This window comes from Urocitellus parryii, chromosome 7, assembly GCF_045843805.1.
Source record: "Urocitellus parryii isolate mUroPar1 chromosome 7, mUroPar1.hap1, whole genome shotgun sequence".
Taxonomy (NCBI): domain Eukaryota; kingdom Metazoa; phylum Chordata; class Mammalia; order Rodentia; family Sciuridae; genus Urocitellus; species Urocitellus parryii.
Genome location: NC_135537.1, coordinates 88,930,889 through 88,946,790, shown reverse-complemented (window position 1 = coordinate 88,946,790; position 15,902 = coordinate 88,930,889). Strand labels below are relative to the sequence as shown.

General features: G+C 43.8%; 1 pseudogene; it reads right to left on the bottom strand.

Annotated features, from left to right (window-relative positions):
* Positions 1 to 12,508: 12,508 nt before the first annotated feature.
* On the bottom strand, positions 12,509 to 12,617 carry LOC144256330 (small nucleolar RNA U13; annotated as a pseudogene).
* Positions 12,618 to 15,902: the final 3,285 nt, after the last annotated feature.

Genomic DNA, 15,902 nt, shown 5'->3' with positions numbered 1-15,902 from the left:
GAGAAAAGTGGTAGAGCCATGAGAGAGGCCACGGCTTTGCCAGGCCCAGGGGAATCAAGGGCCTAAGCTGAGACAGGGCAGAGACCTGACCTAATAACCTGGCAATGCCCCGAGGGCCTCACATCCCACTTCCTGTGGCCCGCACAGGCCAGGGGTGAGGTGGGACCCTATACTTGTAACGAGGGAGACTCTGGGTAAATTGGCTGAGAGGCAGCGCTGTGTGTTCCCGGTCCTAACTGGCCTCCAGCTCAGTCTCTGCAGTGCCCCTGAGAGGAGCCCTGCTCATTGTGTTGTGCTCCGCTGAGAAGGGCCCTGCAGAGTCTCTGAGTTGTCCAGAAAGGAGGTTCTCAGTGCTGCATCGCTGGGGCCTGTGCCCCAGAGCCGCAGATTTCTATGCCATCTCCATCGCCTGAGGCCGGGCTACATCTTCCAGAAGAGCAAGGCATCCAGAGATCATCAGAGATCCACTGCTGGGTGGGCACATGCTCGGGAAGCAGAAGGAGAGCTGAGCACTCAGGGGACCTCCAGAGAGGCCAACCCCAGCCCTGCTCCATCCCATGTTGCTGAGTGTGGGGGACATGAAAGGAGAAAGGGTTGGAGAGACACAGGAAGTAGGTGCGGATCTCCCCGGTTCCCCTCAACCTGCCTCTGGGAAGGGACTCTGCAGCATCCCTGGACCCCTCCCTGTGGCTCGGAGGTCAGACGTCACTCTGTGTCCCAGTGGGCAGCATGAGAAGCTCACTCCATCTCCTCGTGCCACGTCCAGAGGACGAGATCTCTGGGTCCCTGGGGCCTGATCTCCTGCCGGAGACCTACAGGCGCTGGCTCCCCACCTGCCCCGGCCCTCTTGGAGGGAGGTCTCCTTCATCGTCATCTGCTCTGACCTTACACAGAGGAAAAGGAAAGGGTCTCCCCGGGCCAGAGGCTAGCTGTGCATCTGCTGCAGGGCAGATCAGGCCCTGGAAGGCCTGGTGCTCTCCTGGAAGAGGCGTGAGGCCTCTGCTTTGCTGTTCCAGGAATCCACTGCAGGAAAGAGCCATCCTCTGCCAGCGCGAGCTCATTAAATGGCTTCTGCTGTATTAATCTTTTGTTTCTGCTTAATGGAGGTTATGGTGCACGGGAGGAGGTAAGTGTGGAGGGCAAGGGCTCAGTGCAGAATTTCCATGGGAATGGCAGCTGGGTCTCCATTTGATGACTAGCTCCCTGGCACCCACCCCCACACCCTCTTTATGAGACTAGGGTGGGCAGCACCCCACTCAGCATCCCGCAGGTCGCAGCCCGGGAGGTCGCCAGCTGTGGAGCCCGGCCCACCAGCCTGCCCAGGGCCTGCCCTCCACATCTCCAGGGGTTTCACCAAGTCAGCAGGAAAGCGCTGAGTCGAGAGATTTCCTGTGAGCAGAGAGCATGTCTGCTCAGCGACGTTTCCAAAGAGGGGAAAGAGGACTTCTGCTGGGTAGCAGCAGGCTCTGCAGGGCCCGCCAGGCCAGGGCAGGACTCTGTGAGGAGCAGGAGCATCCCTGGGAGCTCCTGGGAGGCTGACCATGGCGTGGGAATCAGGACTTCCCGGGGTACTGCTGGGGTCCAACAACCCCCGGATGAAGGGGCTCCAGGCCGCTGGGTCCTGAGTGGCCTTCCCAGAGGAAGCCAGCAAGCAGGACCCAGAGCAGACCAGGAGGCCAGGGAAGGCCAGAGGCTGAGAGGAAAATCTGGTGGTTCTGGCCAGGGGGACACATCTTCCCCCCAGAATATTTCAGCTTCATAGCCTCTATAAATGTTCTCTTTTCACATTCTGGGGTGCTGGGGCTACTGCTTCAACATATGATCTGGGGGAGACACAACTCAGCCCAGCACTGTCAGGCTCCTTTGTGAGACCTGCTTCGCTGCCTAGTGGCACTCTGGGTCCCATCCCGGCTCTCCTCTCTGCCCACTCATGCCCTCTCCAGACCTCTTCGCCACCTACTCAAGCATGTGGTCGGGGTTGTCGGGAGACTTCTCAAGCTCCATGCCTTCAACACCAAAGTGAACCCTGGTCCTGAAAGCTGTGCGTTGGCTCCTGAGTCTGTGTTCTGCCTCTCTGTGGATTTAGTTAAGAGTTCACCCACCCTGTCAGGTTTGAATTAAATAATCTCATGGACCAAGGGGAAATGTCACCAGCAGCACCACCAAGAGACAGAGAACAGACCCACAGGGCACAAGTCTGGGGAGTCTGGCCAGGACACTTTCCAAGGGACCGGGGATAGTGTGGGAAGGACTGGGGAGCCACAGGAGCACGAGGGAGGGTGTCTGCTGAGGACGTGGCTGGCTTTGTCTGCTGAGGACTAGGGTTCTCCACTGTGGTGAGTACCCAAGAGCCATCCTTCAGCTTGGAAGAGTGGTGACTGGGTCAGGGGGACAGAGACCAGCCTGGAACAAACCCAGGGGAGTGGGAAGAGCTCTCCCAGGAGGCACACCTTTGTGGGGCAGGGCGGAGGGGCAGCCAGGCGGAGCTGAGGTCAGGATGCTCCTGAACTGCACTCACCTGTCCTTAACAGGTGAAGAGAGGCCGTGTCTGGGAGCCGCCCACCCCTCCACCCAGCCACCTGTTGCTGTAGCCTGAGTCCCTCCTGGGCAGTGCCCTGGTTGCAGAGAGCTCTTTCCCGCCTCACCACCCTTCATGGGACATGCTCAGCAATGGCTGGCCACTGCAGGGCTATCAGGGCCCAGCTCCCTTGCCTCCAGAGCAACCCAGGACATCTGCTGTCCATTCTGGAGCTTTGTTGACCACTGACTGCACTCCTCACAGTGCTGACCCTGACACCACTGCTCCCAGGCCACCCTCCCCATGGCACTAGGCCAGGGGCTTCTCTGCAAGGGACACTCTGGTCCTCTGTTCTCTGGTACACAGGGCCTTCCTTGCCTTGAGGAACAACAGGAAGGCTGGACTCAGTGCTCCCTGGACCCCCTGCCCCCTCCTCATAGCGACTCCCTGTGCAGCTCATGGGCAGCTTGCCGAGGGACCACAGTGCTGCAGATCTCTGAACCTGCACACGGTGGCTAGACGTGCCAACAGCGCCCGGCCTGCCTTCTGACCCTTGGGCCTGCTGCAGTCAAGTGCATCCTGCAGCCACAGCCCTCCTCCACTTCTGCCACTCCCTCTGCCTATGACAGGCAGTTTTGATGCATGAGGGCTGAAAAAAATGGTTCTCTTGAATGTGCCAAAATGAAATGAAGAAAGATTATTAACCTGCATGAGAAAATTCAAGCTTCACAACTTGAGGTGGCTTCAAGGAAACAACCTAAGAGTGAAGGATAGGGCAATCAGTCAGCAATTAGGAATTGGAGCAAGCCTTCAATAATGAGAAGTATATCATCCACACCTCTCATCCTGGGAGAACTGAACAACCATCACATGCCCCAGACCACCTAGGTAAGAACGTGGCTCAGAAACGTTGGTTTTATTGGGAATTCAAAACTTATTGCTGCTGGGCATGGTGGCACACGCCTGTAATCCCAGCAACTCGGGAGGCTGAGGCAGGAGGATCACAAGTTCAAAGCAGCCTCAGCAACTTAATGAGATCCTGTCTAAAAAAAAAATTAAAAAGGGGTTGGGGATGTGACTCAGTGGTTAAACACTACACTCCTGGTTTCAATCCTTGGCACACACACAAAATAGTTATTGTTATCCTGAGGGTATATTGTCAGACCCACTCTTTGTAGGTACTTATTCCTTGTTGACAGATTCTATGTGTGCTGATTGTTGTGGTTGTTTTTTGACATCTGCCTATTTGATTACAAGGGGAATTGTACAGGGTCAGGACTGTTCATGCCTAATATCTACCTTGGCATGGGTAGGTGCTTAATAAACATTGGGCTGGGCAAATTGGTTGGATGAGTGTATACATGGATAGAAGGGTACATGAATGAGAGGGTATACCGATGGATTAGTGGATGAATGTAAGATGGATGGAAGAATGATGGAAAAAGTGGTTGGTGGGATAGATGGATGGATAGATAGATGGATGGATGGATGGATGGATGGATGGATGGATGGATGGATGATATGTAGATGGGTAAATGAAAACAGAGCTGGGTGGATGGATAGAAGAATACATGTATGTAGATGCCCTCTTAACTTTTGAAAAGTGACTAGTGAGACAAACTGTCAGCATGCACACACACGAATTATCCACACTCTGGGGATTAGGGGCACTAAGCTTCTATATACCGGATATGATCACTGCTATAATCTAACACCTAACTAAAGACAGTCTTACTTTGGATGGTCTCCTATCCAAAATCAACCCATTTGCCGTAACTATTGATTATTTCTTTCTCATTCCTTCAGGGGACCAACATGATATATGTTTGATGAGTTTGACAACCTGGGCTCTGTTCTGATGACTTTGGCCATGGTTGGAAGATGGTCTTACATATTAGTCCCCCCATCACTGGATTCCTTTTCTGTTTAGACATGGTTACTCTCCTTCAGGTGCCAACTGTGAGCTCTGCCAAGCTGACCTCCTGCACACTCAGGCTGAGAAGCACATTACTTTATACTAGTATTTTGTCTGTCCTTACCAAGAACTGACTTTGCCAGACACCTTACTAGATGTTTCATCCCTAAGGAGTCCTTGTCTCCAAGTCACAATGGCCTGTGCATGTCAGTTGTGAAAACTGTGGCCTGGATAGATCAAACCTTCTTGAATAGATGTAGACAGATAAATGGAGAGTTGGAATCCTCATCAGTCTGATGCCAAGCCAGTTCACTAGGCTTAATTAATCTACCACCAGCCAAGGGAAATGGATGCTAATTCACTGGGCAGTTGCTTTGTTAAGTCTAAGCACTAGAAAGAAAAGAAAGACTCACTTTGTGAAACTAGTTTCGGGACACAGTGGTGTACGTGACCTGTGCAAGCTACACAAGACACAGCTAGTGATTCTGCTCCAACACACAGAGGAGAGGTCACACTCCTATCCACCAGGGTGTGGGTCTACTGCAGGGTCTGACCAAGGGCTTGCTCCTGCCCCACTTCATGTTGCTCTTGGAACACACTTAGCTCTGCTGACAATGCCAGGTGCTAGCTCCCCAGGTCCCTCTTCAGTCAGACAGCCTCAGGGACAGGAGAGTGGCATGTCCACTTCATTTCTACCACCTGTGGACTCCCCAAGGGCATACCCTGGCTCCTGGGGAGACCAGGGGGAGAGAACACCCAGAACCTGTCATTTCAGTTCATCCACCGCCAGCAGTTTGGGGAAACTGAGTCATCTCCTATTACGTCAGTTCCACTTGAAAGAAGACGGAATACCAACCTGGAGAGGTCACTGCCACCGTGACATGCAATACCATATTAGAAATCACAGTGTAAGCCAGATGTGAGGGCGCCCCCTGGAAGCCCAGCAACTCAGGACGCTGAGGCACAGGGCTACAAGTTGAAGGCCAGCCTCAACAACTTAGCAAGACCCTGCTTCAAAATAAAAAATTAAAAGGGTGGTGATGTGGCTCAGTGGTCCAGCACTCCTGGATTCAATCCTCAGTACCAAAAAACATACTGCGTTATGAGTTCTGGAGTAAAAAATGGTGCATTATTGTGAACTTGGCTTAGCAGTGTGTCACATCACAACTTCTCCTCTCCCTCACCAGGAGCACAACCTGTTAACTCCAGGGGTTACAGAGAGAAGAAGCAGAGACGTGCCACCTGTCCAGAGCTCCACAGATTTGCAGGCCCGGTGTCTACGTACACTCCCTTTAAACCAGGTGGTCCTGGCACCGGAGAGCAGCCTGCTGCCCAGCGTCAGGTTCGGTCCCTGCTCCATGGGCCTCCTCCTTTGAAACTGGTGCTGGGGGCTCTACTGAGGTCCACAACCCAGATCCCACAGTCAGCTCTTTTCCTGGGTTTTCCCCAATCTAGGTCCCCCAAATTAGGCCAGGCACTGCCACCAGCCCCTCCTCAGCCAGGCGGACTTCTGCCTAAGAGCCAGCCTTTGCCCTGCTGGCCCGATTTACTCAGCTCGGAGCACCCTCAGGGTCCCTCCTACACAGCGCCTTCCTTCCCACAATCTAAATGGGTCATGCTTTCTGTTGGCTCCTGCTTCTCTCTCCTCGGAGACCTCTCTGCTCTGCATCTGCCCATCAGGCCCTGGTCCTTAAAAGTCAGCATGATCTGGACACATGGACCCATCGCACTTCGGTGGTCCCTAGAGGTGGGCAGAAGAAGAGCTACGGGCGGCAGGTATCTCCACAGGCCGCCTCCTGCAGACAGAGGGAGGTGAGGAGGTGCAGCTGCACTGGGTCTGACTGTTCAGGCCTTTGTGGTTTGCATCTATCTGAGAGCAGTGTGCTCTCCACCATAATTCCCCTCTGTCCCTCGGTCTCTCACTTCCCTGGACTCTCGCCCCAGCAAGTGCCTGTAGCATTTGTGTGGAGTGGTTTTTGCTACTCACAACAAGATCTTGTTCTGTAGGGTGACAGTCAGCCCAGGAGGGCCACAGGAAGACAGGGATTGCCACGAGGGCGTGTGTCTGGCTGTCGGGTCATCCTGGCACAGCAGGGAAAGGAGCCTTCAGGGGGACACAAGTGTGTCATGGAGGGAGAGCCCCCGCCTGTGAGCCACCGGGCTGTGGTCTCCTTCACTGTCCTGGCCCCATTTCCCGATCTGTAAAATGAAGCAGCTGCCCTGAGTTATGTCCAGTGACCCTGAAGTCTCCGAGGTCAGGTGGGTGCCAATAGCCCCTGAAGGTACCCAGGCAGTGCCATCTTCAGCCTTGGACGTGACACCCCTGCTGCACAAGAAGTGCCAACCCAGGAAAGCACACATTGGTTTGGGAATGGCACCTCACCTGTCCACAGAAGTTTATGCTGACCCACAGTCCACTCTCTCATCCAATCCTAACCCTAACAGGCAGCAGGAAAAGCTCTCACCCCATTCTGTGGTTCAGGAAACCAAGACAGAGACACGACTGCTTTTTGCAAGGTTTCTGCATAAATAAAACTGACATTCAGACTGGAGCAGGTCACCCTGCAATCCATCTTTCAAAGAGTGCATGCCCACCCTTTCCCTTACCTTGGAGAGGGTCAGCAGACCCAGGCTGGACATCAGTGCCCACAGAGAGGGCCATGCTGCCTGTCCTGTGGGCTGGGCCTTTGCTCTCCCTGCTCACCTGCCTGGCCTTAAGCAGCAGTGGTAGTGCACTCCCCTGGCATGCACAGGGCGCTGGGTTCGATCCTCAGCACCACATAAAAATAAAATAAAGATGTTATGTCCACTGAAATCTCAAAATAAATATTAAAAATTCTCTCAATTTTCTCTCTCTTTCTCTCTTAAAAAAAAAGAACTTTCAACATTCTAATTCTAATAATGATATCTGCAGGTAACAATTGTAAACCCTGGGGCAGGGGTAATGATCTGAAGTCACTGAAGTGGTACTCAAAGCAGACAGGTCCTAAAAGACATTTGGTTCCTCAAAGAAGGAAACCTCACGAAAATACAGATTTTTGTAGCTTTTCCCAGAGACCTCCCACTGCTCTGACTCCCTTTTCTTTATGTTGGAGTGGTGGAAAGGCTCTTTTTTTCTCTTTATCCCCATCTCCTGTTGGTTCACAATTGCCTCAGAGTCTATGTATAAGCTTTTCCTCTACTAGGATATTAGTTTCTGTCAACCCACCTCCAAAGTGTAATGAACATATAGCCCTATGTGATCCCCAATCTTAAATAGGATCTTCTGAGTGAGACATTTCCTGACTTCCCAAACTTTATCTGGTTCTGTTAAGATAAAGAAAGCTTATTACAAAAATCCGGAAAACTATTGTAACACACGCTTCCCATACTACTGTTTACTTCCTCCTATTTTCTGGTGATAAAGGGATACACCAATTAATTTTAAGAGGGAAATATCTACCAAAATATTCAATAAAAATGTTTAATTAAATTTAGTTACATTAAGATAAGGTGGTTTCATTATCCTATGATTTGAATTTTCCCACCTACTTTTGAGAAAATGGAATAGACTTTCTGCTATACAAGAGTATAGAATATATGGATTGCATTTGCCTTGAAATGTGGTTACTGCTTTCTACATTGAAGTGTGATGCTTAACATTATGTGTCAACTTGGCTTGAATAAGTCTCAAAATTTTGATGAAATTCCCTTACAGATGTTGTTATGAAGATTTCTTTAGATGTGGCTGATATTTAAATAGATTTTCAGTAAGACAAAATACCTGTCATAATTTGATCCAATCATCTGAAGGTTTTTTGAGAAAAGACTGAGTTCTTCTAAAGAAGCATGATTCTGCTGCCAGACTTCCTTTAGACTGAAACTACATCATCATCTCTTTTCTAGCCCACAGGAGTGCTCTGCAGATTTTAGAATTATCAATCTCAGCAAATGCCTAAAACTAAAGCTGTATCCCCTCTCCTCCCGATACCCCTCCCCTCCTCCTCCTCCTCCTCCTCCTCCTCCTCCTCCTCCTCCTTCTTCTTCTTCTTCTTCTTCTTCTTCTTCTTCTTCTTCTTCTTCTTCTCTCTCTCTCACACACACACACACACACATGCAAACAATCTATTGAATCTGTTTTTATAATGAACCTTGACTAATGCAGAGAGAATAGAGGGAAGTAAGAAAACTAATTTAACAAGTGCATGAATCACTCTTTCTATTAGTTATTTTAATTCCCCAAGAAACCCTAGAAAGTAAGTTTAATTATTATTGTAATTTAAGAGGAGAAAAAATGAGTCCCAGAGAAGATCAGAGGTACTTTCCTGTGTAATGGGAAACCATGCAAAGAATCTAGCATGACAGTCTTCATGCCTTCTGCCATTCTTAGATTACCTGTCTGTGAGAGGCACTCTCTAGGGAAACTTGTATTAGCCAGAGACAGCATTATGCTCCAAAAATAAGAGAGACTCTTTGGATTAGAGAAGGGCAAAAATAAACCTCAGATTTATTGTTGGTAAACTGTGATTGTTGCTGTGGTTTTATTAAGCAATAATTTTTTTCTGACATTGTGCTGGTTTTCAAAGATTATGAGATAGTCCTCCATTTTAAAAATAAAACACAAAAATATATTTCTTCATTCCATTAGTGAGCTGAGAATGGTTTTTATTTTCTTTCAAATTTTTTGTCCAATTTTCTTGATGCAGCCCCCACATTTGTAAGTTTCACTGAGGCTAGACTAGGACAAACCTTTGTCCTCCAAATGGAGCATGTGTTTCTATGTCAAAGTCTGTGGCCCACGTGTACCTTGGGTAAGAACAATGAATGGAAGAGATGCCAAAATTATAGTATCCTAGGGGAAAAGCAATGTAGACTAATTGTACTCTCTAAATAGTAAAATAAGGAACAGGCTTCTTTGCTCAAAGCAAAAATTATTTCTATATATCTCTAGTATTTAAAAGTTCCCAAGAAAGCATCCCAAGTTTATTCTTAGGACTATTGAATATGATGGCCTTAAGGTAGAAATGAGTTTGAGTGGATGACATCTTATTAAATAGAGAGAAAGAGTTTTTTGATGTTAATATAAATGTGTATTTTGATTGATTTTTTGGAGACCCCTCAAAATATTTTAGATGAAAACATGAGTCAGTTAAATTATGATAATAAAATCAAATCTTTTGTACATATTTATGTCACTATATTTTTATTTTGGAACTGGTTTTAAGACTTAACTTAAATTTTATAGCAATGAGCTATCAATTTATTATTTCTGCTTTTTTTCTCTTTTGTATTGATCACCAGCAAAACACAAGCTTGCAAGAGGAAATGTCAATATTTCAGACTAAGCAGAATGGAGGCTACCCCCTAACTTTTCTGACCTTAAATTCAGAAGAAATATATTTGATAGGAGATATAGAAATCAAAAGCAAAAAAAAAAAAAGAAAGAAAGAAAGAAAATTAGCTCAACTGGGCTTAAAATCTGAGAGTACTATTTAGATCTAAGAAATAAATTTGAGTGAAATGCATCTTAGAATAAAAGCAAAACCAAAATTCCAGTGAAGAAACCAAACCATATATGTAAGATGGAAAGAGTAAAACAATGGAAAAGCTAAAATTCTAATAGAAATGAGATTAGAAAGAAAAAGAAGATGCAAAATGGATGAAAATGAAAAGAGAAGATCTGTGAGATCTGAATGCTGTGAGAGTTTCATTTAGCAGGGCAGAGGCTCCTCCATTGCCTTCAGGTTGGATGAGTCCCCAGGCCTTTCTAACGAAAGAGCAGTACGTGACCAAGTCGCATATTGTGATTTCCTCATTTCTCTCTAATGATGACGCTTTCAAAAACTTCCTCCTTAGCTCTGTTATTTGGAACTTTTTCCCAGTCACCAAAACTCAAAATAATTATTAATTGGAGAAACTGTTTTTTTATGAAAACAAATGCTGCTCTTTGATGATTTTCTCTATTTATGTTAGTTTTAATGTTTTTACAACTTATTGCTGTCTTTCCCCTTACTAAACATGACTATTTTGTTTTAATTAATTTTAACATTTACATAAAAGAATACTTTGTATAGATTTATTTATTCAGTGTTTTGACCTTAATAACACTCTCTGGGAATAAAGTTATTTTCCATTATTTTGTTATTGTTGTTGTTTTTCCAAATGAAATTATGCTCTTTTTATGCATGATATTATATTTGAAGAATGCTAATGCAACAATGAAGCCATAATCAAGCTAATTCATAGCCAAAAATGTTGTTTAAGCACCCACCAATATTGTGACTCTCTTTTAAGCTACATTTTTATGCACTTCCTTTTGTTTGCTGTTATTTCTAGGGTCTTGAATTTCCAACTAGACTATAAAATCCTCCATGATAGGGACAGTATTTTAATGCTTTTATGACCTCCATTGATATTGGTATAGTGCTCAGTAAAATGTGCATTTGAATAAGTGTGTGTTGAATTGATACAGTTCTTAAACATGCATATAATTGAGTCATGTGACATCTCTGAGTTGCCAAGTTTTTGAGTTAAACGGTAAATTAAAGTAGCTAGCTTCCTTAAAAATGATAAGATTCTTCTAAAATCTCATCATTCCTAATTCAATTTGTTAAAAAGATGCATATTTCAAGAGCCAACAATTTTAGAATATCACTTATTCAATTGCAGTTTTGCTATTTGACTTTAAAAATCTTAAATAAATCTTATTTAGTATATATCTTTTCTTTTTGGAAAGAATATATTTAAAGAGTTAGAACTACATACATTCATTTTTGGCAAGAATTCTTACTATATTGGCAAGGTTCAGTTGTTTCTTTTAAGATATTTGTATTTCTTAAAAGCTTCACAACAAAAAAATAACAATATGTGAATTTTATGAAACTGAAGTTCATTCTATATGTTGTGTATAGATTTATCTTCTCATATACTAAAATATTTGCTGTCCTCAGCACATTTCTACTGGCTCTGGTGCAATGTAAACCTTTGGTAGCTCTCAGTTTTCCTAAACATTTTTTTAAAGTTTTTTATTTGTTGTTGTTGTTCTAGCTCAGAATTCTTTTTGTGTGAAAGTTCTTGACTTAGAATTAAAAAAAATGGGTAAGAATTATAAAAACTTTCAGATCCATGTTGTTTTAGAGATTTATTGGTTAAAAATTAACTTTTTAGTACTCATAGCTACTCTTTTTAATATATACTTTTTAGGTGTACATTGACAGAACACAATGCCTTTATTTTTATGTGGTACTGAGGATCAAACCCAGGTCCCACCCACGCTAGGCGAGCAAATCCCATCCCTCAAAGCTACTTTTTATGTGAAGTTGCCTGTGTGCTTCTCTCTTTCTCTCCTTCCCTCACTGAACCTTGATTTCTATGTTATCTATTTGTCAAAGCCATCAGACTTCCATCTGTTTAATAAAAATAGTGTAAATAAAACATTAGTTTTGTTATAATTAGTTGGTACCTTAATAATTTTAAAGAATTTTTTATCAATTTCTTTTGGTATTTATGCTTGTAAGAAAAAATTAACATTGACACTCATACAAATACTATTAACATTCTGAAAATGGTGAATCCACATAATGAAAAATTTTGTGTTCACTTTTATGTGCAAAATACAATAATTAAACAATTTAGGGTAGTTTTTCAGGGCTTTTCTGTAAATTTTCATCCAAGAGATGAGGCCTGAACATATTTTGAAGCAACTGTGTTCAGGGAAGTGAAAATATTATATACTGGAATTATGTGTAGAGGATAAAGAGATCAAGAAAGTTAAGATCTGTCATTATTTAGAGTTAGACTTTATCCTTTAGTTGGTATAGAATTGTAAAAAAAAAAGATAAAAAAATTGAAAATTGAACAAGACAGTATGTTAAATTGAAAATTAAACAAGACAATATGTGATATGTATTGGAAGGTAATAAGAAAGATAATTCTTTTTGTTCTTTTTAGAAAATTTCTAGGGTGTCTCATCGGCCCCAGGAGGAGAGATCAGAGTAAGGTGAAATTATATCATTTATTAAAAAGAAATAAGAACTCAAGAGAGAAGGAAGGAGTTTAAATGTACCTAATAAAATACCTTCCTTAGCCTTTTTTGACAACAGATAAGTAATGTGCAAAGGTAGTGACAAGGTGTAGAGCAAGGCACATCTCCCACACCAGCCACATGAACACTCAATAATCATCACACTTATGAACCAAAAGTATCTTTATTCTATTTTTATAAGTTACAATAAAGATTGTTGTCATGATGAAATAAATGATTAAAATTTAATTCATTTTTATATAGGTCATAAAATCATTGCAATCAATTATATCTTGGTTAGTATAACAGATTGAATCATATCATAACTTTATCATAATCATATCAAAACTTCATGATATACAAAGAAATTTGATGTCAGGAAAAATCTAAAAGAATGGTCTGAATACTTATTTTTGCTATTTTTTTTTTCATTTTTTTCTGAACCTTTCATTCTGTTATAATTCAGTTATGAATTTCATTTATCAATGGACATGTATGAAGTTATAACATATATTTCAAACTAAATGTACTTGAGAAGTTCACTTGAAGTATGCACTTTAGCATAAAATAGGAAGTTATATAAACTTATCTATGTCCTTCTCAATTCTGACCATCCTTATTGCTATTCTCCTTTCAGTACTCAGAATCAAACTAAATATCTCTGCTCAGTCTTTGTCAGTGCCAGATTTAGTATTTGTGCCATTTAGTATTTGTGCTCTATCAAGTTTCTTAACCTTTTTGAGGCCATAGATTCCTTCTGTGAATTTTGCTTAAAAATATTTACATCATAAAGTAGCTACATAAAGAGGAAGAGCAGTGTGAGTTTCGAGAGGAGGAGGAGAACGAAGACATCACTATTGACCAGTGGGAGAGCTGTGAGGAGAAGGAGGTTGGCCCTGGGGACAGCCAGAACTCCAACCAGCATCAGCAGCTGAAGTGGGAAAACTCCACACTCAGCTACTGAGTGCAATCTGGACTCTTGCATCCCCACCTCAGAATGTCTGCTACCCGTCTCCCAGCTAGTAGGTCCTCCATGTAGAAAATCTCTTCAGCCAGCAGGTCTGTGGACTCCCATTGCTAATTATCCTCCCATGCCCAGGGTGTGGGACTGTAGGCTCCCACCATTTGCCCACCCATGCTGGGTCTCTTTACCCCAAAGCCAGGAGCTGGCTCTTCCTGCCTGCCACCTCCTGCCAGCACAGGGGCTGCAGCACCCCAGACTCCTGCCATCCAGTGAGTTGCCCACCTCTTGCCCCTCCAGAAAAGTGGGAATGACTAGCCTAGGTGACAAAGGATAAAACTTGGTAATCAATTTTTCTTTCTTGAAGGTCTTCATTTTTTTCCAAACTAGTGCTTTTACAAGTGGTAGAAGGGGGTTAATATGTAGATAATCAATTGACTTTTTACTACTTGTTAAATACATTGGAATTGTTCGTGTCCTTTGTGCTAGTGTACTGAGGACTAGGATGTGAAGTTCAGGGACAATGCTCCTGTTACCTCCCCCTTGGGAAACCAGGAGGGGAGGCCTTCACACTCTGGTCCAGGCATGAGGCCATGTAGCATTTGGTGTTCTTTTTGGGACCAGAACAGTGTTTTGTGTTTGAAGTCTGGAAATGGGTCTTGTATTTGGGATTCTTCCCACTTCTAGCATTGTGTTTGGGATGGAAGCTTTGGGGTCCCTGGCCTCTCAGGACCAGCAGCTTCCTTTGATATCACCCAGGTCTTGTGTTCCTGTACTGAGGCTTCATAAATGTATATGATCCTGCTGGGGACATTCTCTGTGGATCATGGAAACTGACAGCTGTGGTGCAGATCACTTGACCGCTTTGTTTTGGAGATAACAGTGGTTTTCTAAAGGATCTGCACTCATAATGGGGAAAGACAGAGTGCTAGAATGTTCCAAAACAGTCTGCATCTACCCCACCCCAGCCCCTGTGGGTTGCTCCTGCATAATGCTCTTGCATTGAGGTCAGATCCTCACTCCAGTAGCCAGGAGTCCTGCTGCTCTGATCCATGGGAAGGTGAAAGAGAGAAAGAAGTTGAGGCTAAAGCCACACAGAACTTTGCTCTTAATGTACATGTCAGATGCTAGGCTGTAAACCTGGGAGTCATCCTGCACACTGCCCCTGTGACCTCACTGCTAGTATTAAGGATGGCTGTGCTGTTGTGTGGCTGCCCATTCACATGCAGTCTATGTAGATGCTGTCTAGACAGTGGTAGAAGGTAACACAGAGAGGGTTACACTATTTACTAAACCCTTTATTATGTAAAATCCATTAAAAATTAATAGTGTAGGCCTTCCCTTCAAGAAATTTGTAATCTAATAAAGGATTTGTAAATTAATATGCATATTAATTTTATATGTATATATATAATATATATATATATATAAACAGCACTATGATATATACACACACACATTATATATATATATATATATATATATATATATATATATATATATATATATAAACAATACTATGACAATGAAGCACAGACATATTTTTAGATAACTAGATTTTTTATCTTGTAAAAGAAAAAAACATTTAAAAAATTTAAAATGAAGAGCAAATATCCACAGATGTTCTCATATGGTCTGTAGTGCCTTGGTGTTCCTTCCCAGACCTCATATGGTCTGCCAGAGAGTCCTTGCGCCCAGGATCACCAATTTTGAGAAGCCAATGAGGACTGCTGAAAAGATCAATTCCACGAAATTCCATGCAAATCCACTCATCAGACCTTTCTGAGGACACTTAAAAAGAAGGTTTATGCATGCAAGGAACTCTGGGTGATAGATGGCAATGTTTGCCAAATGCAAACATGCCTACCAGCTCTGAGAAGCCATTCTCATTCACACTGCTTCAACTAGGGAAAAATCTCCATGTGCTCAATGAGAACAAGTTAGCTTGTGCTACTTGAAGCTGCTTCTGCAAACAGCTTCACTTTTGCACTTCTAAACTGTTCTCATCAAGCACATTCAGAGCACAGTTCAGGCATGAAACACAAAGTGTGACAGAAAGAGATCACCAACTTGCAGGAGGAAAGAGGACCAGCTGAGAAGGTCCGTTTTCCAAAGTCTCACTGACATCAATTTGTCACACTTGTTTACAACATAAAGTTGAAGTGCAGGTGCCCACATGAGTGAACTGTTTTGGATCAATGGCACAAAAGCTTCAATGTGAAAGCATGCCTGTCACCTGTAAGAAGCAGTTTTGCTTTCTTCTAGCTCACACAGGAAAAACAGCATGTGCCCACTTATAACAAAGTTAGTCCTGCAAATTGAAACTGCTTGCAGCAAATGGCTTCCATTCTCCACTTGCAGCCATCACTGGTTGACAGATGGCACCGAGGCTTCAATGTGAAACCATGAATGCCAATCATTACAAGTGCTTCTGACACAATAGTTCAACCAGGGACAGCCTAAAGTGCTCAACGAGAACACACTTTGTTCCTGCAAGTGGAAGCAG